At 34.8% G+C, this 26,689-nt stretch overlaps 1 protein-coding gene across 10 annotated transcripts in view; it reads left to right on the forward strand.

Moving 5' to 3' along the window:
- The window catches only part of ZNF644 (zinc finger protein 644), a 98,359-nt gene that overhangs the window by 1,942 nt on the left and 69,728 nt on the right, over positions 1–26,689 (forward strand). The gene's annotated exons all lie outside the window — the stretch shown is intronic.

Below are 26,689 nucleotides of genomic sequence, written 5' to 3' on the forward strand. Positions count from 1 at the left end.
GTTTTGTTTTGGCCAGGTCGTACTAACAGAGTAAATAATGTGATTGAAGGGATAAACACATTTAGATTGTTAACTTTAGATCTCTGTTCAAATTAAAATTTGAGTTTTTTAATGTAACTTAAAACTTTCATTTTCCTTGCTTTTTTCAGATATATATTTTCCCCCTTTCAGCTTTTCTTCTAATAGAGAACAGTCTTACTGTATTAATGAATAGAAGATACATTAACATTGGCAAAATGTATTACTGAGTCATGCAGTGTTAGAGTGGAAGGAATCTCAGGGAACAGCTAGTTAAACCCACCTTTTTATGACATATTTAGGGCTAGATATGATTATGTTAGTGCATAATGGAAAATTGTCTTTTCCACTTCTACCCCATTGCTCTTTTCAGTGGTCACATTGCTGGGATCAGAAGGTGACTGTCTGTAACTAATAATGGTTGAAAAATAAAGCGAGAGTATGTTCGAAAGTATCTCTTAGATACTGTTATTTTAATGAGAACTGTGACAATAAGTTAAAAACTGTTATTTAACATGATATGGCGATGTAGTTTTTAAAGTGACTTCCAGTGAAGTAATTCAGATACAAAATACAGACATTTCAAGTAATTTTGGAGCAATGTTTTTGAATTTGGAGTTTTTCAAAAAGCAGTCTTGACCCCCCAAAATTTAAAGAAACAAGTAGCTTGATGAACTTCTTGGTAAGTTTGAAATAACTGCCATTACTACTAGTTATTACATAAGAAATGAGATGCCAAAAACAATGATACAGTGCCTTCATTTTGTAATAGTTTTTTTGGGGGGGTAAATGGACATGCCACTTAGATTGGCTCTTGTTAAAAACAACTTGTTAAGATTACTACGACCATTGAATAGTAGATCTGTAAGATCTGTTAGGAAATTCAGCAAGTAGCAAAATCATTTATGGTAGGACCCCCCGGTTCTTTAACTTCTTTGGATATCAAATATAACAAAAACTTGTTAAATTGTATTGAGGTTTTAAAGCTTTTATGGGTCATTTAAAGTGCATTTAAATTATTGAATTTTTAAGAAAGTTGATAAACTATTTCTTAATTTTCAGCCCTGTGTGAGTGGGTTTACTTACATTTTAGTCTTATGATAATTAGGATTACTCTCAGATGATTTGTAATTACAAAGTGAGTCTGTTACCTGCAAACCTTAAACATTTTGCAGTTTTAATTTGTTATTCAAGTTATAAGGGGGAGAGTTTTTGAAATGTGGTTGAGTTCAGACTGTATTGGGTAGCAGGAGGAGAAAAGAGAGTCAAGGACAGTTACTAGAAGTGGTGGGGATACCTGCAGTTTAGAGAAATCGATAGAAAAGATAAGGTTTGTCGGAGATACACTGTTAGTGTCAGGGTTACTTATTTCGATTCTTCTCAGGGTGTGATTACAAAGGAAAAGAGTGGATCTTATTCTTATTCTTGTAGGAATACTTTTCTCATGATTGCTTTTCAGACAGTCTTAAGGTAGGAGTTTGCCCTGAATTCAGAAATAGGTATGATGAATTATCCATTCCTAATTTTTAGCAGTCCTTTTAAAAAAGTGTTTTTAACTTTTTAATTGATAGCCTTATACAATAAAACATGAGAATGAAGGATAGCTACTATGATATTTTGGATAGGTATTCAAATGAGCTAACTTTTTACATTTATTATCATTAATCCCTATAGAGACTATTTTGTAGGTGGAATTTGTGAATATTTACAAAGTTATGAGATGTAGCAATGACTAAAGCAGTTCTAGAAGTACTGTCTTTTAATTTGGGCTTATTAGAGGGAAATTGTTGCTTTTAATATTACAAACCATTTACATCTGTGAATTTTCAGAAAATTGACAATAATCAATCTGATTCTAGCACTAGCTCACCCTGCTGGTTGGCTGAAGTATTTCTATTCTTCTCTTAAAAACAAACACAAAGATCACCGGAGACTTAGAAGGTAGAACAGCAAATTCAATTCATAGTTTTTCTTTAGGAAGATGGGGGTCTCCATGAAAAAGCTATTTTCTCATCTCTAGGGTCTTAGTTGCTCTATTGTTAAATTTTTTCTAAGAGCTGCCAAATCTGAATTGTGGAGTTACTATTCTCTGAATATACTAGGAACTCTTACGTAATTATGAGGAGTTACTATGTTTTTGTCCTTTTAAGTTCAAGATAGGACATCCTTTGACAATTGAGAGATGTTAGCAAGGAAAACAAAAAGTCCTGTGGATAACTTTCCAGGAGGAGAAAAGCAGAGGATTTCAGGGGGAAGAAAAGAAGCATGCCAGGACAGAAGCAGCAGTGCACACTTCTCCCGAATGGAGGAAAGTGAGGCTGGATTAAGATGAGTGTTTCTAAGATATTTCCTTTATACTCTCCCTCTACTAATCTTTGCTTTACCTCTTCTGTTTGCAAACTATAGCCTTCCCATTTCATTTGGGATTCTTGGAACTGTGATCTTGTAAGTAACTTTGTAAAAAGTATAGATGAATAATTTGTTCCTTGCAATTTAATTCTATTAGTCTAGATTGTGGTACAGTTGAAGTTGGTTAGAGTGATAAATACGATTTTTAGGTATGAAGGCTTTTAGTATGTGTATCATTCAATGAAGTTGAATATATAGCTTTTAAAAGTTTTTAAAAGACTTTTTGTACAAAGTCCAGAAATTTAAATATTTGGAAGCCAAATGGATAATTTAAAATAAAATCCTAATAAAGTGTTAGGATTAAAGTACTTTACAGTTTACAAAGCATAGATATCTGTATTATATCATTTATCTAACTTTTATAAAAGATTAACATTTTTATCCTTTCTTCCTTGGTGTTTATCCTTTTACTGGAAAGCTTAATGCAAATCTTTTTCATCAGTTTCTTGAGGAAGATGTTAAATGTATCTATTATTTTCAAAACACCATTTATTGGGGAGGGAGTGGTTGCCAACTGTTGAATGGTTTGTGAAGGTGGGTAAAACCTTGCCAAAGTGGGAATTAATTGCCTGCTGCTTACTGTTGATTTACTGAATAATACACACACACACACACACACACACATACATAAATGTGTGTACGTACACAAACACACACAGGAAATCATAGTTGCATTTGTAATTGTATATGAATAAAGAGGCAGGATGAGTTAAGGTTTAAAAGTGTAAGCCTTGAAGTAAAACTGATGGGGTTAAAATCTAGCTGTATGGGGGTGCCTGGCTGGCTCAGTCGATGGAGCATGTGACTCTTGAGTCGGGGTTGTGAGTTCAGGCTCCACTCTCTACATTGGGCATGGAGAGTACTTAAAAAAAAATCTAGCTGTGTGAGCACTAAGCAAGAGGATTTAACAGTAGTATCATCTTCATAGAAGCTTAAGATTTACATTGTACAATTCATGTAAAGTCTTTAGCTTTCTGGTGCACAATGGGTACACAAATGTTATCTTTTCTAGTAATAGTTATTACTGTTACTATTGTTTAATATTTTTTTATAGTAACTTGGAATTTTCACCTGCAAGTGATTTGGAATTGTATACTTTTGCTGTTGTTCCTTTTTTAGACCCATGTCTACAAAGGTAAGGTTGTTAGGAAGGAAGTCAGAGGCAGGCACCAAAGTTTGGCTTCTCCAGTTCTAGCAGCAAAAGCTATTAACCAGGTTCAGTATTTCAGGAACACATTCCCTTTTGTTACTGTTCAGCTGATGAATAAATGCACTTGGGAATGAGTACATTTTAGTGAAGTTATTTCCCAACCAGTATGTTGGTTTATCTTTGTTAAAACATCCTGAATTTCTTCACTCTCCTTTAAATTTTTGACGATGAGGATGGTGGTGATCATTAGGATAGAGAAGAGGGTGAGTGGCTGTGTGTATTTGTACAGAATATACATATAAACCCCAGATAAGAAAGAAGAGTAGTTTCAGCAGCAGCTAGATTGAGGAGAGGCATGTTATCTTTTCACTGCTTAGTCTGAGTCAGGGGAATTTCCTCAAACAGCATTTCCTTTTGCTGTTTTCCTCTCTATACTTTGTTTTGTATTTGTCCGTGCTGATACAGTCTTAAACTTACTTCTCTCTTTAATTTTTCTTTTACCACCTACTTCTCCCACCACCAACACAAACTTTAAGCTTTTTAAAAAAAGTTGTAAAAGGAAGCTAGTAAATACTTTTAAGTTCACATGCAGAGGGGTGTGAGTATGAAAAATGAGAAGTTTCATATATGCTTAAAAATAGTTTCAGCAGTTTGGAAAATGAATGGGGGAAAAGTCACCCATAATTTTATCACCATTATGTAGTCATTAGTATTAAAGGAAAAGGATATGAGACTGACATTAATTAAATTTCTACTATGTATTCCTTATAATAATGCTTGATATATATATTCCCATTTTTTATGCAAGGAAACAAACTCAGACTCTGGTCACCTAGATAGTAAATGGTATACAGCAGCCAAGTTTGAACATAGGCATATCTTGATTCTATAGAAAAGTTCTTTCTATTCTGCCTTCCTCTCCTTTCTATCTATATTTTAACCTAATTATTACAATTTGTAAGTTTTATTTCCTACTTATAAAGCAACATTATAAAAGCATTTTTCTGCCTACCCTTATTTCAATCGGTGTCTTATTGCCCACATTGTTTATTCATACCACCATATAAAGGCTCTTTGTCTTGGCTACTGGATATTGGTACAATGATATTGGTCAAAGTGGAAGCTGCCTTTTTCTTTACTGAGTGACCAAGAAGAAAAATAATGTAGGTTAATCAGGACTAATACTTTCTGGTATTAGAAAAGCTACAGGTTTAATAATACTATCTGATGAGACATTTAACTCAAAATTGGATATACATAAAACGTAGATGACATTTTCAATTTATAGCCATCAGCGAACAACTTTTTTTTTTAATTTTTTTATTGTTATGTTAATCACCATATATTACATCATTAGTTTTTGATGCCATCAGCGAACAACTTTTTAAATAACTTTTTAAATATTTTTATACTTTGAAATGCCGTAAGCTTCCTTGTTAGAAATATTTTTAAATGATATTAAAATTAAATAGGCGCTTAATTCTCTTTAGTTACTATCTGTAATTCTTAATGTAATAATCACTATAAAAGGGAAAAATAATTGAATTCTTACACTATCATTGGGTGGATGACGTGTATTAAAAAATAATTTGTGGGGCTTTTATAGATTGTATAGGGCAGCACTGCCCAATAGAATTATGTTGAGCCACAAATGTGATTTAAAATTTTCTATAGCTTTGTTAAAAAATAAAAAGAAATAGGTAAAATTAATTTTATTAATGTGTTTAACCCAATATATTCAAAACATTCTTTCAATATGTAAATACAATTGAGCTATTTTACATTCTTTTTTTGTCCCCCATGCCAGGTCTTCAAAACATACAAAAGTGTATGTTCCACACTTAAAGCACATCTCAATTCAGATTAGCTAAACCTCAAGTACCTAGTAGTGACATGGCTTTCATATTGGACAGTGCAGCTATAGATAGTAAGTTCTATACAAGTATGGAGAAAGGATAGAGTAGAAATTGAACTGAGCCTTAAAGAATAGCTAAGAAAAGAGTATGCTGGAGAACAAATCTGTAAAGTGATGGGAATTAAAATAGGAGATGTAATTTGAAATCAGATAATAGAGTGGCTTGAATCTAGTTTAGGGAATTTGTTTTCTATGGGGGATGTGTATGTGAGAAATATATGTTAGAGGGTGCTTAATCCATGTCTTGTACATGAGCATTTGATAAATATTGAATTAATATGAGGCAGAACAAGAAAAATGCTGGAAGAATACTAACAAAGCCTCATAGGTCTCCTAAGGGGAAAGCACTCCTTGTGCTTAGGGTATGTTGGTGGTCTGTGATTAGCAATGTGATGGAGAATGATCAAAACGGTTGAGATTTGAGAAAAGGTTTTTAGGTTTGACCATTATTGGTAAGTTATATTTTTAAATTATTTATTTATCTTAATAGATCTTATTTATTTATTTGATAGAAACACAGTCAGAGAGGGAACACAAGCAGGGGAGGAGGAGAGGGAGAAGCAGGCTTCCCGTGGAGCAGGGAGCCCGATGCAGGACTCGGTCCCAGGACTCTGGGATCATGACGTGAGCCGAAGGCAGATGCTTAACGACTGAGAGAGAGCAGGAGGGGAGGAGCAGAGGGAGAGGTTGAGAATTTCAAGCAGACTCCGTGCTGTGTGTGGAACCCAACATGGGGCTCAATCTCATGACTACAAGATCATGATCTGGGCTGAAATCAAGAGTCAGATGCTTAACCAACTGAGCCACCCAGGTGCCCCTATATATTTTATTTAGATATAACTTAGATATATTGAAGTGCACAAATCTTATGAATACAGCTCAGTGGAATTTTACATATAGGTACACATAACTTCTACTCAGATCAAAATACGGAACGTGGTGCTTTGTGCCCCTTCCTATTAATTCCCCCTCCAGAAGTAACCACTATTTTGATCTCTATCACTATGAATAAGTTCGGCTTATTTTTGAACTTGTTTATGGCATATTTGTCCTCCTTTCCAAGGGTAGTGAGAATTGATGGCTTGAATCTCTTTTCTATCCTTGCTTGGCATTAAGTGAATTTGGAGGTAATGAGATGGTAAGTAGTTGGTTCCATGGCTCTTTTTCTTTTTCCCTTGTGTGGTTTATGCCAAAATCAGAGAGGTGTTTCTTAGTTTTCACTAATACTGACCCTTTAGAAGTTTTAAGATGAGAAAACTTGTTTAGAATGCAGAGATTTGAATTGCTTCTAGAGATAACATAGTTATCTGGCTTGCTTTCATTACAGTATTTTCTAGGCATATAGCCAAGAAGTAGGTAGAGGAGGTCTTGGATTGCCTCCTTATATAGAGGCCTTTTGGAACCTCTTTAATAGTAGCATTTGAGCATTATGTGAGTTAGTTTTCAGCATTGCAGTTTACTTAATAAGGCGTTTGAGTATTTCTGATTGTGATTGTAGGGATAAGAATAAATTGGTATACTTCTGTTTACAGCTCAGTATCCATTCTAAACCTGAAAGATTTTGACATTTATGTGTAAAGAACTCAAATGTTACCTTAAGGACAGTTACAAAAATTTGAATGGTTAAAATCCATGAGGTACACTTTACAAAATGAGAACTGAAATGGAGTTATTGATCATGACTTTTACTTCTAGCGCTTGAATCAGTTTTATTTTTTAAATGGAATTAATGGTCACAACATTGTGTTTCATAAATATTGAGCAGCGGAAGCCTTGTTTACTAGTGTAACAGTTGGTGCTTTTGGGAGAAGGATTTTTATTTCTGAAATATGTATTATAATAAAGTTGTAAAAAGTATATAACAATGAAAATATGTATCTTTACATTCTAGTATGCCTAGTTTTGAGGAATAGATATGTTTTATAAATTGTGCAGAAGTGGACATTTAGCTCAGATGATTAAGCATCTGCCTTCAGCTCAGGTCATGAACCCAGGGTCCTGGGATCAAGTTCCACATTGGACTCCTTGCTCAGTGGGAAGCCTGCTTCTCTTTCTTTCTCTCTCTTTGGCAAATAAATAAAATCTTAAAAAAAAAAAGAAAATACCGTTCTCATTAACGTTTGGATTATGAATGTTTTTGAATTTATGAATGAAAATATTTAAAGTTTTGGTTTTTTAAAATGTATAATAACTTTGCTTAATACACTCTTGCTCTAAGAATTTTAATAGTTGTCTTGAAGAAATAAAAGCGCATCTATCAACTTACATAGGTTTTGTATTTGTGAAATATAGAAGGCTAAAGCAAAATTGGTCAGATTAGACCTTGAAAACATACGATTATTATCTACAAAATATTAACTTTATATAATACCTTTTGGGTGAGATTTAGAAAACCACAAACAAAACAGTTCGAATGTTACTAATTAACAGCCTTAAGAGCTGACTTCTGTGGGTAGAAAAAACACATTTAAGGGTATGTTCTATGTTTTTGTGTTGTTTTGGCAAAAATGGCTTATTATATTTGAATTTAATTTTGGGAGATTGGATTTTTTTGTATGCAGAAAAACTTTATTGTATGGTTTTGTTTTCTCCAACCTTTGCTTGTTTTCATTGGGTTAGTTATTATGTAGAATTCACGTAGTATGTCACTGGGGGTAAGAATGCTGAAATAATAGAGCAAAGTAGATATGGCTCCTCTAAAGAGCTCATGAGCTAAGACACAACTTGAGGAGTACTTAATAATGAAATATTTGAATTACTGAGTTGACACAAAATAAAATGAGTAGTATCCAGTAAGATTGGACTAATTAATTAAGCTTCTTGGCAAAAATGTTTTTATAATCTAGGTTTTGAAGAAGTATGAATAGATAGTGGAGAGGGAAGGGAGTATCAACTAGGGAGAAAGTTATGTTAAAAAGTGCAGAGATGAGAATTGTGGAATGCAAGCATTTTCCTTACTCAAAGTAGAATCTATTTTAAATGAATGTAATGAAAAATAAATTTGATAAGATTGTGGCCTGAGCTGGAGGAATCTAAAGAAATTTGGATTAGAAATTAGTCCACTGAACAGAAATAAATGAAGAAAAATAAAAAAGATTAACAGCCAGATGTAACATGACTGAGAGAAAGATTGAAGTGAGGAAGTTAGAGGTTATTATCTTGGTGGGAGGGAGGGAGTAAGGATGGGTAGTTTTAAAATCAGGCAGGTGAAGTGTGTGGCTCCTAAGTTTGTCATGCAAAGTTAAAATTAGAGTGGAACAGTTTTGTTATCTCTAGCTATTGAAAATAAATTTACTTGGACACACAATTTGCAAATAAGTTATTAACACTAATTGGGATACATCTGCTTTGTTCTATAAAAATCTGATGAGCTTTTAAGTTTGATTGGAAAACTAAGTAAAACTCAAGAAAGTTATGCCATAGCGGTATTTTCTGAAATGCTAGTACTTTGAACTAAAAAAAAATGCTTGAGATGAATAAGAAGAGCTTGTAATTGTAATGTTGTATTTTGAGTTATAATAGTACATTGTAGCCATGGTTTAAGAGACATTCTAATTGGTATAGGAGCTGGTGGGAAAAGATAATAAAAATTAGTTTGGACTTTTCATTGTTTAAATTTGTTTTAAAATAAATGCTTATTTTAAAATTTAGGATAGTTGAGAACACACTGCTTTTTATTGGGGGAAAAGATTCCTATAGTTCCCTTGGAACAGAAGTATTTTTTTGAAATTTGAGATGTAAGTTGTCTTTAGTGGAGTTTTTAAGAGTTCTTGAATGTGTACCATGTCTTCAAGTGAGTAAGATTATTCTTAAAACTGAATAAGTATTTTGCAAGAGTTATTAGAGAGAGAGAGAGAGAGAGAGAGCACTTGCTGTGGGGAGGGGCAGAGGAAGAGCAGACTGCGATGAGCACAGAGCCTGATGTGGGGCTCGTTCCCACGACCCTGAGATCACGACCTGATCCAAAACCAAGAGTTGGATGCTTAACAGACTGCACCACCCAGGCGCCCCTTAAAACAGAAGAATTAAAAAACTATGAAAAAGTTATACAAGTAATACAATTAAAAATTGTTTTCTGCCCTTTTTAGTTAGTAAATAGAAAAGGATTTGGGAGTCAATAGAGTCTAGGAATTTAAGATAGTATGTTAGTCTTACTTTAACAAGTTTACATTTTAACCATTCTCACAGTTAATATAGGGTTAACTTCAGTTAGTAAAGAAGTTAGGTTTGTGGCAACATGATAAAATAGGGAGGTACATTTGACTGTGTCCAAGTTACCTGTTGAGATGTCAGTTAAAGCAAAAGAAAATAGGCTGTTCCCTACTGTCACTGGAAATAGAGATTTCATCCATCCTCTGAAGTTTGGCATTTTGGTATAAATACTATGGGTGAGAAGGGATGAGAGCAGAACGGTCTACTCTCTGATTATCATGATGAACTATTGGTATGGGAATAGGAAGCTTCCCTGAAAGCCCTCCCCTGGACCTCTTTTCTTCCCTGTTTGCCTATAAACTTCTTGGAAATAGATCCACCCCCACCTCTTTGTGCTCCTTGGGTCTATACAAGCTGAAAAACAACGAAAAATCACCATGTGCATGAGGAGAGGCCGCAGTTTGAGAGGGATGGGGACCAGGAAACAAAATTGACTATTCCATACACATTGCTCCTACCGAAAATTTCATACAGGAAAGAGGTGGAGGAGATGGAGATAATTTCCAGTTGCTGTGATGGAACCACAAATCTTATGCTAGTTCAGTGAATGCCTTAATGATGGCAGTTCCATTTAGAGTGATACAAATGGCATCCTACGTAGGTGTCCTTTAGTGTGATATTCCTTCTTCTGGTTCATCTTATTTTCCAAAACTTATTCACCAACTTCCTGTCAAGTTTGGTTACTTTAAACCCTTCCAATAGCTTTTTCTTCATGTAACAGGAATTGGTCCTCCTCACTCCCCGCCTTTACATACTGAATTAAAAATTTTTGGTGTGTGGTTTTGAGTTTTATCTAAGACATAATAACAGAAATCTTAAAAATAAAGGAATGGCAAAAATAAGAAAACTTACAAGTTCATCAATTCAAGCAAAGGAAAAAACCTTTCTAGGGTAAAATGGATGAAAAAAGGCATTTTTTAATTAATAAAAAGTTAGAACTATGAAACACTATCAGGCTTGAACTTTTGTGTGATAAACAGCATTGAAATGAGAAGTGTAGAGTAAGTAGCCTTTTTTTAGAGAAATTAGTAATATCAACTTTATCTCTCAGAATTTAATAGATCAAATAAACAAAAATTAAGACTATAAAGATTTGAGTAGCAGTATGTTTTACTTATTAGATGTATGTCAAACTTGGTACCAAGTAGAAAATAGACATTCTTTTCAAATTCCTGTGAATTTTTAAAAAATTGTGTCGTGGGCTTCAAAGAGAATTTGAAGTTTTAAATTAGAGAAATTGAATTGTATAGGCCAATGTTTTTTCACTAAAGTAATAAAACTAGATGTTAAAACCAAATGATTATAACTACTTGGATGATGAAAACTCTGTGTACTCCTGGGATTTAAGCTTAAATTTAATACTGATTAGCGGTTAACAACGAGTACATGACACAAAAAACAAATGAGATTAATGAATATTAATTAAATGAATTAAATGAATATTTAAACATGATGAGTTAAAAAACTTTGCTATCAAATTCGTAATAGAATTATAATAGTGGTTTTCTTTTTTTTTATAATTTTTAAAAATTATTTATTTATTTAATTGACAGAGACAGCGAGAGGGAACACAAGCAGGGGGAGGGTCAGAGGGAGAAGCAGGCTTCCCGCCGAGCAGGGAGCCCAATGCGGGGCTCGATCCCAGGACCCTGAGATCATGACCTGAGCTGAAGGCAGTCGCTTAACCAACTGAGCCACCCAGGCACCCCTATAATAGTGGTTTTCTTAAAAAGGCATTGGGTGTTAAGGACAAAGAAAACTGGAAAGGTGATCACAGAAGTAAAACTTTGGAAGCTTGAAAGCAGCAAGTGGTAACTAATTTTGTAGATCTGAGAAAACTGAATTTTCTGCTTAGTAGGGGAGGCCTAGAATTGGTATTGTAGACTCTGGGATGCTTCAGAAATTGGTGGCTTCATGTACTTTGAAAGAATTGCCCAAAAGTGTATAATAACAAGTAAGCAACACTTGTGGTACTAGGAAAGGGTTTCGTACCTTCAGGTTTCTTCTCTGATACTCAAATGGAGGATTTCTGTATTTGAGAACTCTACACACAGCTTGGATTAAGGATATCATACTAAAAAACCAGAATTACACAGCAATCTGTATGTTGAACCAGGAATCATCCCCAGCCTCTTTTTCTCTGTTAGTTCTGAGAATACTGGGGGTCAGGCTCATAACCCCAGATGTGAGATTGGAAGATTAATCCTATTACAGCAAACTAATGATCAGGAAGAAAGACCAACAGATAATAACAGATGTGGATCCACCCAGGGAAATGGCCCCAGATTGATCATCTTGTAATGACACCTACCCATTAACACAGGATTTCCAGATAGCTTTTATATGTTTCATTTTAAGATATGACAATAAGGATCATTAAACATTTGAGATAACCCCAGTATGAAAGAGGAGATAGAAACAGCAGTCCCCCCCCCCAAAAAAAAACACAAAAAGTTACTGAAATATGTTTGGAAGTAAGATAATTGTATCTTTGAAACAAGAAAGGATGCTTGCTATAAAAAGTAAAAAGGCAACCCTCAGAAAAAAGCTCTTAGACCTTTAGAATATGAAATAATAGGAGGATTGGAAATATAGAATATGAGATACTTTAATAGAAGAGTTAGAAGTTAAGAATTATTAAATTCTTGTAGAAGGTTGGAAAGTTGAGGAAATCTTCCAGAAAGCAGGACAAAAAGAGATGTAAAGTAGAAGATAAGGAAATTAGAAGATCATACTTGGTGAGTTCAACATATGAAAGGTAAGAATTACAGGATGGGAGAAAATGTGTGGAGGAAATTAATATAGTTGAACAAAAAACTTGGGTTTTCACATTGAAAGGACTTACAGAATGCTCAGCGTAGTGATTGAAAAACAACACATCAAAGTACATCATGATGAAATTTCAGACACCAGAAATAAAAGGAAGATCCCAGCAGCTTTCCCATATGAAACATATAAAAGAGATTAGGAATCAGTAACAATGGAAAGGAATTATTAGTGGAATAATGCCTTCAAAACTCTTTAAGGTATTTCCATACTACTAATTCTGTACCTTCCCAAGCTATCAAGTTTGGGAATAGGCTAAAATTATGAAATATAAGAGGTTCTTAGAATATTTCCTTCAACTACACTGTATCTCAGGAAGTCACTAGAAGACATGGACTTTATCAAAATGATGAGTTAAATAAAAAGCAATTCTGCAGGAAATAGAATTTAGTATAGGAGAGAAGTAAAGAGAACACATACCTAAAATGGTGAGGGAAATCCAAGGAGGGTGGGCTGTGCAGCAGGTCTGAAGAATGATCAGTTCAGATTGGGACAGGAAGAAAAGAGGATCTAGATGGTATGTCTTTAGAAACACTTGTATGCGAGCACACATGAAATAGAGGGGATTTTTGTGATTTTATTCAAAAGGGACATTTATCTATAGTTTTCCTGTGATGTCTTGGTTTTGGTATGAAGGTAAAATAATGACTTCATAAAATGAATTAGGAAATGTTCCTTCCTGTTCTATTTTGGGGAAGGTTTGAGAAGCATTGGTGTCAATTCTTTAAACATTTGGTTTAAAGGTAGATTGCACCAGAGAATCCATCTAATCCTGTTTTATTTTTGGTAAGTTTTTTCATTACTTAATCTCTTTAATTTGGTATAGGTCTATTTAGATTTTCTGCCTCTTCTTTAGTTTCAGTAGTTTTTTCGTAGAAATTCGTCCATTTTGTCTAGGTTAATTTGTTGCTGTACAGTTGTTCCTAGTGTTCCCATATAATCCTTTTTATTTCTTATTATAATGCCAGTAGTAAAATGATCCTTTTATTATTCTTGATTGTAATAATTTGTCATTTTTTCATGGCCAGGCTTCTGAAGGTTTGTAAATTTCATTGATAATTTCAAGGAACCAACTTTTGATTTCATTGATTGTTCTGTATTTTCTGTTCTCAGTTTCATTCATTTAAGCTGTAATCTTTATCAGTTTTCTTCATCTGCCTGTTTTGGGTTTAGTTTTCTCTTTTTTTGTTTTTTTAAGGTCAAAGTTAGGTTTTTGAATTGAGATTTTTTTAATGTAGGAATATATAGCTATAAATTTCCCTTTAAACATTGCTTTCACTTCATCATTTAAATTTTGGCATGTTGTGCTTTTGTTTTAACGTATTTTATAATTTTCCTGTGTGATTTCTTTGATCTATTGGTTATTTAGTTGTTTAATTTCCACGTATTAATTTCCCGTATTTCTTCTGTAAAAAGTGCTTTCTAGTTTGATTCCCTTGTGTTTGGAGAACATATTTTGTATGATTTTATTTCCTTAAAATTTTTGAAACTTGTATTATAGCCTAGTATATGGTCCATATTGGAGAATGTTCCATGTACACTTGAGAAGAAAGTGTTCTGCTGTTTTGAGTGGAGTATTCTGTAGATGAATGTCAAGTCTAGTTAGTTTATAGTGTTAAAGTCTTCTGTTTCCTTGCGGTTTTTTGCCTGGTTCTGTCCATTATTGAAAATGAGGTATATAAGTCTCCAGCTATTTGTATTTGTTTTTATCTGTTTATTCTTCCTTTCAACTTTATATGTTTCTGTTTCATATATTTTGAGTCTTTATTGTTAGGAGTATATATGTATATATATATATAGTTGATCTATAATTTTTGATGAATTGATCCTTTTATTATTATAAAATGTCCTTCTTTGTCTCCAGTAACACTTTTTTTCTTTAATATCTATTGTGTCTGATAAGAGTATAGCTACTCCAGCTCGCTTTTGGTTACAGATTGCTTGGGAGATCTTTTTCCATCCTTTTACTTTCAGCTTATTTAAGAATCTAAAGTGTCTTTGAACCTACATTGTATCTCTTTTAGATAACATCTAATTGGATTGTGTTTTTTTTGCCCATTCTGTCAGTCACTGGGTTTTGATTGGAATGACCAATTAATTTGCATTTAATGTAGTTACCGATAAGGGAGAATTTATGTCTGCTATTTTGTTTTCTGTGTCTTAAGATTTTTTTCTGTTGTTCCTTTATTCCTCAATTATTGCCTTCCTTTGTACTAGATTATTTTCTAGTACCGTTTAAATCACTTGTTGCTTTTTTTCACTATTTTTTTCACTGTGGTTGTCCTGGGAATTGCAGTTAATAACTTACTTCAGTCTAGTTCAAATTAATATCAATTTCAAAAATATACAATAATTTTGCTATGTAGCTCCATTCCTTCTCCTTCCTTTGTGCTATTGTCATGTAAGTTATCTCTATATGTCTTTTAAATGATAGAAGAAAAAAGTTACAAAATTAAAAATTATACTTTTATATTTACCTATCTAGTTACCTTTTTTGTGCTCTTTATTCTTCAGGTGAATTCTTACTGTCTAGTGTCCTTTCATTTCAGCCTTTAGTATTTCTTGTATAGCAGGTCTTCTGGCAACCAGTTCTGTCAGTTTTTGGTTATCTGTGAATGTCTTAACTTTCATTTTTGGAAAGTAAAGAATTCTTGGTTGACAGTATTACTTTTCCAGTACTTTGAATATGTCTTCCTATTGCCTTTTGGCTTCCCCGATTTCTGATGAGAAATTAATTTTATGGAGGACCTTGATACGTGACAAGTCACTTATCTATTGGCTTCTTTCAGGATTCTCTTGTTTTTTGAGTTCCTTGAGCTTTTTGGGTGTTAGAGTAATATTTTTCATTAAATTTAGGGGAATTTTCAGTGATTATTTATTCAGATATTGTTTCTGCCCTTTTCCCTCCTCTCTTTCTGGGACTCCCATTATGTGTATGTTGGCATGTTTAATGGTGTCCCTCAGGTATCTTAGATTTCTCTTTTTTTTTTTCCTTCATTTGTTTTTCTTTCTGTTTTTGGAGTAGATAATCTCCATCTTCAGATCCACTGATTTCTTCTGTCTGCTCATATCTGCTGCTGAAAACTTCTAGTGAATTTTTATTTTATTTAAATTTTTTTACTTTTCAACTCCATTTCTCTTTTATTCTTTTTCATGATTTCTTTCTCTATTTCTGTTTTCTGTTTGTGGGACATCCATCTCATACTTTCCTTTAGTTCGTTTGACAAAGTTCCTTTAGTTCTTTGAACATGTTTAAAGTAAGTGACTTGTGAATATTGCCTAGTAAGTCTAATGTCTGTGTTTCCTTGGACAGTTTCTGTTGACTGCTTTTTGTTTGTTTTCCCATGTGTATGAGCCATTCTTTTTCATATACTTATAAGTTTTATCATTTTTTTTTGTTGAAAACTACATTTTAAATAATGTGGCAGCTTTGATAATCAGATTCTCCCCTTCCCAGTGCTTGTTGTTACTATTTGTTGTTTATTGAACTAATAAAGAGTTTTTTTTAAACGAATTCTGTAAAATCTGTATTCTTTATCATGGGTGGCCACTGAAGTTTCTATTCAGTTAGCTTAGTGGTCTAATAATTCGACAGAGATGTCCTTAAATGCCTGAAGTCTCCCATTCTCAACATTCAGAAAGGAATTTTATAACTTTGCCTTACACTTCCTGCTTGTGCAGAGCCTCTGGTTAGCCAGAGGTGAGTGCTTAGGGTCTTCTCAGGCCTTTCCTGAGCATATGCACATCCCTGTGCTTACATGTGACCATCTAGATTCTCAGGAATATATTGCAGTTTTTCTTAACACCCAGTTTTTCTTTTTCAGCTCTTTTGGTTAGCCTATTGTTTGTCTTATCCACTGCCTTGGTCAGCTGCAATATAAAACAGTGGCCTCTGATAGTTTTTTGACAAACATCCTTGGGGAAAAGTTTTGCTTTGTTCTCTTTTTGCATTGGGTGAGCTCCGAGGTCAAATTAATATAACTTTGGGAATGGGGTCTTCCAAGAAACCACCAAACATGTCAAATAATGACAGTCCTCTGGGAATGTAGTAGAGGTGATCTCATCATCTTCTGCCCCCCGCCCCCTGCCCCAATATAGCTGCTGGGCTATTAGTTTTTACCAGGTTTGTGGACTGTTGAGTTTCAAAGCTACTATAGAGCTGGAGTGGGAGGATGGGAATAGGGCAAAATAAAATGCCACAAAATTTGCTGATCTTGATCAAGATTTAGCCGTCTTTCTTGAATAAGTTCTACCCAGATTGCAGCAAGACTTTGGTTAATTTCTTGTTTGGAAAATGTTGACTTTTCTTTTTTTTTGCCATTGTTCTTGTTGATTTAATGGAGATGATGTTTTTCAGATGTCCTTATTTTGATGTTTTTACTATGTCTTACTGTTGAGTTTTGAGAGTTCTATTTTAGAGTCTTGTTATGTAGTTTGCAAACATTTTCTCCAACTCTGTCACTTTTTTTTTAAAGATTAATTTATTTATTTGAGAGAGAGAGAGAATGAGAGAGAGAGAGTACGAGAGGGAAGAGGGTCAGAGGGAGAAGCAGACTCCCCGCTGAGCAGGGAGCCCGATGCGGGACTCGATCCCGGGACTCCAGGATCATGACCTGAGCCGAAGGCAGTCGCTTAACCAACTGAGCCACCCAGGCGCCCTCCAACTCTGTCACTTGTTTTTTAATCCTCTTAACAGGATCTTTCACAGAGTAAATAAAAGATTTTTGTTTTGATGAAGTCCAGTTTATCAATTTCTTTATTTTATGGATCATGCTTTTGGTGTTAATTCAAAGAATCTTTTTCTAGGTCTAGATCCTGATGATTTTTTTTTCTATCTTCTACAGGATTAATAGTTTTATATTTTAACATTTAAATCTGTAGTCTACTTAAAATTAATATTGGTATAGCATGTGAGATTTAAGTTGGTATTCTTTTTTTTCTCTCTTTATATTCAGTTGCTCCAGCACCAGTTGTTGAAAAGACCTATTTTTCTCCATTGAATTGCTTTAACACTTTAGTGAAAAAGTCAAGCCATACTTATGTAGGGCTTTGAGGAGGTTATAGAAAACATAGAACGAATACTAGAGAGTTAATTCATTTTTTTATGTAGGAGGCAATTAGATCCAAAATGAAAAACCAGTATAACCAAATTGTTTAGAAATTGGGTGGGGGAGGGATGGTTAGAGAAGAGATGGTGGGTAGTGCTGGTTTTCATAACAAGCTTTATTTCATTCTTAAAATACGCATTTGTATGATTTTAATTAAAATAACAAATACTATAGGGTGATGCCAGTGCTTAGGGGAAAATTTAAAACCTTAAATGTCTATATATATTTTTTTAATTTTATTTATTTATTCATGAGAGAGAGAGAGAGAGAGAGGCAGAGGGAGAAGCAGGCTCCCAAGGAGCAGGGAGCCCGATGCGGGACTCGATCCCAGGACTCTGGGATCACGACCTGAGCCGAAGGCAGACGCTCAACCATCTGAGCCACCCAGGCACCCTATATTTTTAATTTTGAAATGTTTTTAATGTGGAAAAAATAATAATACATGGTAAAAAAATGTACAACTTCAGAATTCAAAAGTGTGTACCTGCTTAACCAACCCCTAGTCAAGAATTAAAACATTGCCAGTTCCTCCATTCTTTTCCCTTCCAATCAAACCTTTCCCTCTGTCCTTGAGAGACTACCATCTAACCTTTTATGGTTTTTGTTTTGTATTTTTATATTTTTAATTTTTTTTATGTTTTTACCACTTTTTGAACTATGTATTTTTTCCTGTTAATGAAATTTATGTAAATGGATCTTGGCTTTTTCAGCATTGTTTGTGAGATTCATACCTATTTTTGCATGTAACAATAGTTCATTCAGTTTCATGGCTGTGCAGGCATACCTCATTTTATTGCACTTCACTTTGTTGAGCTTTGCAAATGGTGCTTTTTTGGTTTTTTTTACAGATTTAAGTTTTGTGGCAACCCTGTATCTAGCAAGTCTATTGGTGCCATTTTTCCAACAGCATTTGCTCATTTCATGTCTTTTTGTCACATTTTGGTAATTCTTGCAACATTTCAAACTTTTTAATTATATTTCTGATGGTGATCTGTGATCATTGATTGTTGATGCTATTATTATAATTGTTTTGGCAATTATAAGTTGGCAAACTTAATAAATGTTCTGTGTGTTCTGACTGCTCCACAGACTGGCTGTTCCCCTGTCTCTCTCCTTTGACTCGGGCCTCCCTATTCCCTGAGACACAATATTGAAATTAGGCCAGTTAATAACCTTATAATGGCTTCTAAGTTTTTAAGTGAAAGGAAGAGTTGCATGTCTCTCACTTTAAATCGGAAGCTAGAAATGATTACGCTTAGTAAGGAAGGCATGTCAAAGGCTGAGATAAGGCCAAAGGCTAGGCCTCTTGGACCAGTTAGTCAAAGTGTGAATGCAAAGGAAAAGTTCTTGAAGGAAATTAAGAGTGCTACACCAGTGAACACATGAATGACAAGAAAGTGAAACAGCCTAATTGCTGATGTGGAGAAAATATTAGTGGCCTGGATAGAAGATCAAACCAGCCACAACATTCCCTTAAGCCAGAGCTTAATGCAGAGCAATAGGCCCTAAAGGCTAAGAGAGGTGAGAAGGCTGCAGAAGAACTGTTTGAAGCTAGCAGAGTGTGGTTTACCAGGTTTAAGGAAAGAAACCTTTAGAACATAAAAGGGTAAGATGAAGCAGCCAGTGATGATGTAGAAGCTACAGCAGGTTCTTCAGAAGATATCTAGCTAAAATAATTAACAAAGGTGGCTACACTAAACAACAGTTTTCAGTGTAGACAAAGCAGCCTTATGTTGGAAGAAGATGCTGTCTAGGACTATCATAGGTAGAGAGGAAAAGCCAGTGCCTAGCTTCAGAGCTTCAAAGAGCAGGTGACGGTTGTTGGGGCTAATGCAGTTGATGACTTTAAGTTGAAGCCAGTGCACATTTACCATTATAAAAATCTTGGGGCCCTTAAGAATCATACTAAATCTACTCTGCCTGTGCTGTATGAATGGAATAACAAAGCCAGGTTGATAGCATATCTTTTTATAACATGTTTCACTGACTATTTTAAGCCTACTGTTCAGATCTACTGCTTGGATAAAAAGATTCCCTTGTAAATATTACTGCTCACTGACAATGCACTTGATCAAGAGCTCTGACAAAGATGTAGAGTGAGGTGAATGTTGTTTTCATGCCTGCTAACCCAACATCCATTCTGCAGCCCGTGGATCAAGGAGTAAATTCAACTTTCAAGTCTTATTTAAGAAATACATTTTTTAAGACTGTAGCTGCCATAGGTAGTGAGTGACTCCTCTTATAGATCTGGACCAAGTAAATTGAAAACCTGGATTTACCATTCTAGATGCCATTAAGAACATTCATAATTCATGGGAAGCGGTCAAAATAAAAACACGAACAGGAATTTGGAATAAGTTGAATTCAACCCTCAGAAATGACTTGGAGAGGTTCAGGACTTCAGTGGAGGCAGTAACTGCAGATGTCATGGAAATAGCAAGAGAACTAGAACTAGAAGTGGAGCTTGAAGATGTGACTGAATGGCTGCAATCTCATTCATGATAAAGCTTGAACGGATGAAGAGTTGCTTCATAGGGAAAAGTGAAGAAAGTGCTTTCTTCAGATGTTATCTACTCCTGGTGATGATGCTGTGAAGACTGTTGAAATGACTACAAAGGGTATACATATTACATACACACTTAGTTGATAAAGCAGCAGCAGGGTTTGAGAGGATTAGGCTCCACTTTTTTCCCAAAGTGTTTTGTATCAGTTTATAATCTCATCAACACTTTTGCACATCATCTTCACCAATATTTTGTATTGTTAATCTTTAATTTTAGCAATTTTTGTGGATGTGTAGTGGTTTTATTTCCTATTTCCCTGACTGCAAATGTGATTGTACCTTTTTATATATTTATTGGCCAGATTTTATGAATATTTTGTGTATTTTTGAAAAGAATTGTGTTCTGCAGGTTTTTGGGTATAGTATTTATATGTGTCAAGTCAGTTTGTTAAGCATGTTGTTTAAAACCTCTACATCCCCCCACAATTTAATTGCAACATGTTGGTTCAATTAGAGATGTGTTAAAATCTTCTACGGTTATTATGGATTTGTCTTTCTTGTGTTGCTGCCCATTTTTGCAAATTTAGAATTGTTTAATGTTTCTGATGAGTTGAACATTTTATCATCATTATTTCTCGTTGTCTTTGGTAATGCTCTTTGCTTTGCAGTCTAAACTAATAACAATATGGCTACACGGGCCTTATAGTTAGTGTTTGGGTGGTTCATTTTTCTCCCCCCAACCTTTAAGTTTTTCTGTGCCTTTTTGTTTCAGAATTGTTTCATGTATCCACCATATCATTGTTTTTTATTTCAATCTGATCTAACACTTCATAATTTAATTGTAAAGTTTATTTAGATTTCATGTAATTATTGATGTCTTGGGGCTCAAATGTACAGTCTAATGTGCTTTTTATTCTGTTATGTTCTTTTTCTCACCTTTCTTGCTGTCTTTTTGGATTAAGTATTTTTATTCTCTCCTTCCCCCATCTTTTTATTCTGTTTTACAATCTGCTAGACACAAATCTCATTTTTATCTGAAAATATCTTTTTTTGTTCACCTTCATTTTGAAGGATAGTCTCACTGGATATAGAAGGTATTGCTCTAGCACGTTCCATTTTTTCTGACGATGTCAACCATTACTTATATTGTCATTTCCTATATGTAGCCATTTTTCTGTGGCCACCCTCAAGGTTTTCTCTACAGCCTTTAACAGCCTGACTATGATATGTGTGTAGAAATGTTTCTTTATGTTTATCCTACTCGGGTTTATTGAGATTCTTAGATCTGTAAATGAATGTTTTCTATCATCTGAGATGTTTTTGGTTATTTCTTCAGCAAACATTATTTTGAACCTTTTTTATTCTCTTCTGTTGCATCTTGTACATCAGGGTTGAATTGGGTGATATTTATGTTGGACTGCCTGATATTGTCCTACTGGTCTCTGAGACTTAATTTTTCTTCATTTTGCTTTCTGTTTTCTGGACAGTTTTATTGCCATATTTCAAGGTCACTAATTCTTTGCCACCTCTAATCACCCCCTTTAGTTGAATTTTTTATTTCAGTTATTTTACCTTTCAGCTTTCTTTTTCATGGTTTCTATCAATTCTTTGAATTTATTTTCTTTTAATATTTGTAATATAGTTAGAATAGCTGCTTTGAATTCTTTATATGCTAACCCTAACATTCAGGGTGCTCAGGATCAATATCTGTTGACTCTCCCTTTTTCCTTGAGTATGGATCACAGTTTACTGTTTCTTTGTGTATGGTATAATTTTGCTTGAAAACTGGACATTATGAATATGTTTTAGTGACTCTGGTTTCTATTCATGTTCTGGGAATTGTTGGATGAAATTTATATTCTGATTGTGACGTTTGTCCTCTGATTTTCTTGCTCCTAGGGATTCCAGTAATTTCCACGTGTTCTCCTGGGCTTGGGTTCTGTCCTCAGTCACTTCAGCCTTATAAGGCTTCAGCTTCCTATTGCCCAAACTGTGCACACTTGAGAAATGCACTCTGTTGAAAAAGCATCAATAGTACAGTTCTGTTTTTCAAGTGTAAAAATACTGACCTCTGCTAACTTTTTCCCCTTGACCCTTTCAGTTGTTCTCTGTGCATACATAGTTTATCAGTTATCCAGTGATTTGGGCAAAGTTTATACAGAGAATTTTTGTTTGACTGCTTCTCTGGTTCTCTTACTGCCATGTTCTTTCATTTAAATTTCCATTTAAATTTTCAGCTGCCTTTCCAGGCTTAAATTCTGAGCCCTATGGTAGTATCTTTTTCCAGAGATGATTTTCATTTGCTTGTGTCACACCTGGGGTCTCCAGCAGTCTGGCATTACTTTAATTAAATTTTAGGGATTGAGGGTTTCTTTATTTGCTCAGCTAAATGTCTTTAGGTAGGACTGCAATACATGCAAGGACTTGTTTACTTCTGACTCACTGGAGTTTAGTGCTTTGGGGTCTCAGCTCAAATAGTGGGCAGCATTTATATGGTTCCCACGATTTCTGAACCTTGCATTCCCCTTTTGGTTCTGTTAACTCTAACAATGTTAGAAATAATGATCAGTTTCTCAGCTGCCTCATCTGGATTGGCAAAAAACCCCAAGGCAAATCATCCTTGGGTGCTGGGTTTTTTTCTGTTTTTCGTTTTTAAGATTTTATTTTTGATTTAAGTTTTTTAAGATTTTTTTTTTTAAGATAGATTTTTGGAGGATCCTGAAAAATTTCACTATATGGTTGAATCTAGTAAAGCTGTCTAGCAACAGAATTTCACAAAAAATACTAGTGACTGGTAACATTACTTATAAAAATGATTTTGCTCAGTTTATATGTCTCTTGAGATTGACAAACTGACAAGATGTTTTGTAGAGTCACTGCTAATAAAACAGTAAAATAGACCTCTATGTCTCTTTTTTCCCTTGCCTTCAAAATTAAGATCTAGACCAGTTGTTAATCTAAAATAACTCTTCTAGGAATAAGAATAATTTAATATGGTATCTTTAGCGTAGGGTTGTATGAGTTAGCTATTACTGTGTAACAAACTACTCTAAAACTTGGTGGTTTAAAACACATTTATTATTAAAGCAAGTCTGTGAGTCAGCTGGGCAGTATTTCTGGTCTTGGCTGGGCTCATTGATGAGTCTGCATTTAGCAGCAGTTCAGGAGGGTGGCTTTGCTTCTCTTGGCTGGGTTCTCTAGGATGGCCTGTGGTGGGACATTTGGGCTGTCTTGTTTCCTCCAGCAGATTAGACTGGGTTTGTTCTTATGGTGGTAGCCCGATTCTAAGAGCAGAAGCATGCAAGGTCTCTTGAGGTCTAACTCAGAATTGGCAAACTGACAGGCATTGCATTCCATTGGTCTTCCTTATAAGGAAGCCTAGAGTTAAAGGGCAGGGGAAAACACTCTACCTCTTGATGGGTGAAACTACAAAGCCTCATTGCCAAACGCATGGATAATGGAGTAGTATAAAATTGAGGCTATTTTTGCAGACAGATTTTTTTTTTTAATTTTATTTATTTATTTGACAGAGAGAGACACAGCGAGAGAGGGAAACACAAGCAGGGAGAGTGGGAGAGGGAGAAGCAGGCTTCCCGCCGAGCAGGGAGCCCAGTGTGGGGCTCGATCCCAGGACCCTGGGATCATGACCTGAGCCAAAAGACAGACACTTAACGACTGAGCCACCCAGGCGCCCCATTGCAGACAGATTTTTGATTCATGCTGTAAAATTAATTTCTGTGTTCTAGGTTGAGCACTATTATATTTCAGTAGGAATTGTGTTTGAGTACAGAAGTTCAGGCAAGTATAAATTGAGTACATCAATCTGTTTAAAGGTCCAGATGACTCTAGTTATACTTGTTTTGTAGGATATATCCGATGACATTTTGGAAGCATTGCTCATGCAATGAATTACCAGTTGTAGAGTAATTGTAGTACCAGTGGTAGATGTTGAAAGATGATTCATTGTGCGTCTGTTTTTTTTGTTTATAAATGACAGTATTATTTTTGTGCTCATTATTATTACTGACTTCTTTAATTTGAGATTTCATTGTTTTCCCAAGTTTATTAATATTTGCTTATTGTGATCTTAAGCAGATTTGTTGAAGTATAATTGACATATAATCTTATGTTTTGTGTATATAATTTGAATAGATTTGATATCTGTATATACCCATGAAACCATCACCACGAACAAGATAGTAAACATATCCTTTAACCTCAGAACTTTCCTTGTGTCTCTTTTTAATTCTTCCATACTTATTTCTCCTCCCCTTATGCAGTATATAATCTTTTTGTCTACATTTTTTTCACTCATCATAGTTATTTTCAGGTTCATCCACTTTGCATGTGTAATTAGTTCACTCTTATTCCATTATAAAGTTACGATGTAAGGGTTCATATGTTTGTGGATGTTTTTTCCTTCAGCTTTTGGCTATTACAAATAAAGGTGAACATTTATATATGTTTTTATATCAACATATGCTTTCATTTCTTTGGGTAAATACCTAGGAGGGTGGAATGACTGGATCATACATGTAGTGATGTATATTTGACACTTTAAGAAATGGTGAAATTTTTTACAAAGTAGTTGTGCCATTTATCTTCCTGTATGATTGTATGACAGTTTCAGTTCCTTCACACATTTACTAACATGCGGTATGTTTGGTCTTATTAATTTGAGCCATTCTTATAGTTGTGTAGTGATAACTTATTATGGCTTAAATTTATACTTTTTTAATGACAAGTGATAGTGCGTGTATTTTCATGTACTTAACATTCATATATCTTTGGTGAAAGATTTCACCAAAAGATTTGTTGCTTCAAATCTTCTGCCCATTTTGTGATTGGGTTGTTTTGTTTTAATTGAGGTTTTAAAATGGATTTATTGAGAAATAATTGGCATGTAGTGAAGTACACATATTTAAAGTATACAGTATAAGTTTTGAGGTATGTATACACTTAGGAAGCTATCACCACACAAACAAAATACTGAATACATTTATCGCACTTGAAAGTTTCCTCATGCTACTTTGTGATTCTTCCATTCAGAGCCACATTCCCCTTTTGGGTCTTTCTTTCAAAAGCATTTAGTCTAGGGTTACTCTAGTCCGTGCTACCTGAATTAAGAGGTTTTCCACTCTGTCTGAAGGAAACAGGTTTTATTTTTGGCTTTGTTTGAGACTAGGGCAATAATCCTTGTCATCCTTTTGAGTGGCTCTTTCCTTGGCCTTGGGTTTGTTTTAATAATACTTATGGGTGTTCTCACTCTGTGCAGTTGTCTTCTCTCTAGTACTTTGCCCTGCAGTCCCTAGCTGTCTTAGCTTTGGACTTCCAATTCAGTCTCCTTAACTCAGGGAAACCACCAGATTCTGCCTGGGTATCCCGTCCCCAGGTGAGGGTCTGTAGTAAGTTGGGATTGTTGGAGGGTTTACCTCATCTGTTTCCCTTCTCTTAGGGTTCAGCCTCTGTATTTGCCTGTCTAATATCCAAAAACTGTCATTTTATATATAGTTCTGGTTTTTTAGGCTTTTCAGATGAGGGCAAACTCAATCCCTGTTAATCCATCTTGGCTCTTGTATGTGCTTTTTTTTCTTGGTACTTACTTATTTTTTAAATGTTGTTTAAAAAAAACGTTAAATTTACCATCTTAACCATTTTTAGTGTACAGTTCAGTAGTGTTAAGGATATTCACATTGGGGGCGCCTGGGTGGCTCTGTCGTTAAGCGTCTGCCTTCGGCTCAGGTCACCATCCCAGGGTCCTGGGATCGAGCCCCGCATTGGGCTCCCATGCTCAGCGGGAACCCTGCTTCTCCCTCTGCCACTCACCCTGCTTGTGTTCCCTCTCTTGCTGTCTCTCTCTGTCAAATAAATAAATAAAATCTTAAAAAAAAAAAGGATATTCACATTGTTGTGCAGCAGATCTCTAAACTTTTTATTTTGCAAAACTGAAACTCTGTACCCATTAGACTCTAATTTTATCACACCCTCACTTCCATCCCTTGGGTAACAACCTTTTTACTCTTTTTCTGTGATTTTGACTCCTCTAAATACTTCATGAGTGGAATCATACAGTGTTTGTCTTTTGTGATTGGCTTATTTTACTTAGCATAATGTTCTCAAGGTTCATCCTTAATGTGGCTTGTGATCGGATTTCCTTATTTTTAAAGGCTGCACAGTATTCCATTCCAGTGTTCCATGTATATACCACATTTCCTTTATTCCTCTGTCGATGAACTTTCAGCTTGCTTCTGCCACTTGGCTATTGTGAATAATGCTGTAAATCTGTCTTTGAGATCCTACTTTGAATTCTTTTGGATATATACCCAGAACTGGGGTTGCAGTATCATAGGGCAATTCTATTTTTAATTTTTTTAAAGATTTATTTATTCATTAGAGAGCGCATGTGCGCAAGCAGGGGCAGGGGCTGAGGGAGAAGGAGGAGAAGAGGGGAAGCGGACTCCCCGCTGAGTGCAGAGCCTCACATGGGGCTTGATCTCACCACCCTGAAATCGTGACCTAAGCTGAAACCAAGAATCAAGACTTAACCA

The sequence above is a fragment of the Callorhinus ursinus genome, unplaced genomic scaffold, assembly GCF_003265705.2.
Source record: "Callorhinus ursinus isolate GAN/ISIS: 27379988/994484 unplaced genomic scaffold, GSC_fseal_2.0 scaffold9, whole genome shotgun sequence".
Classification (NCBI taxonomy): Eukaryota; Metazoa; Chordata; class Mammalia; order Carnivora; family Otariidae; genus Callorhinus; species Callorhinus ursinus.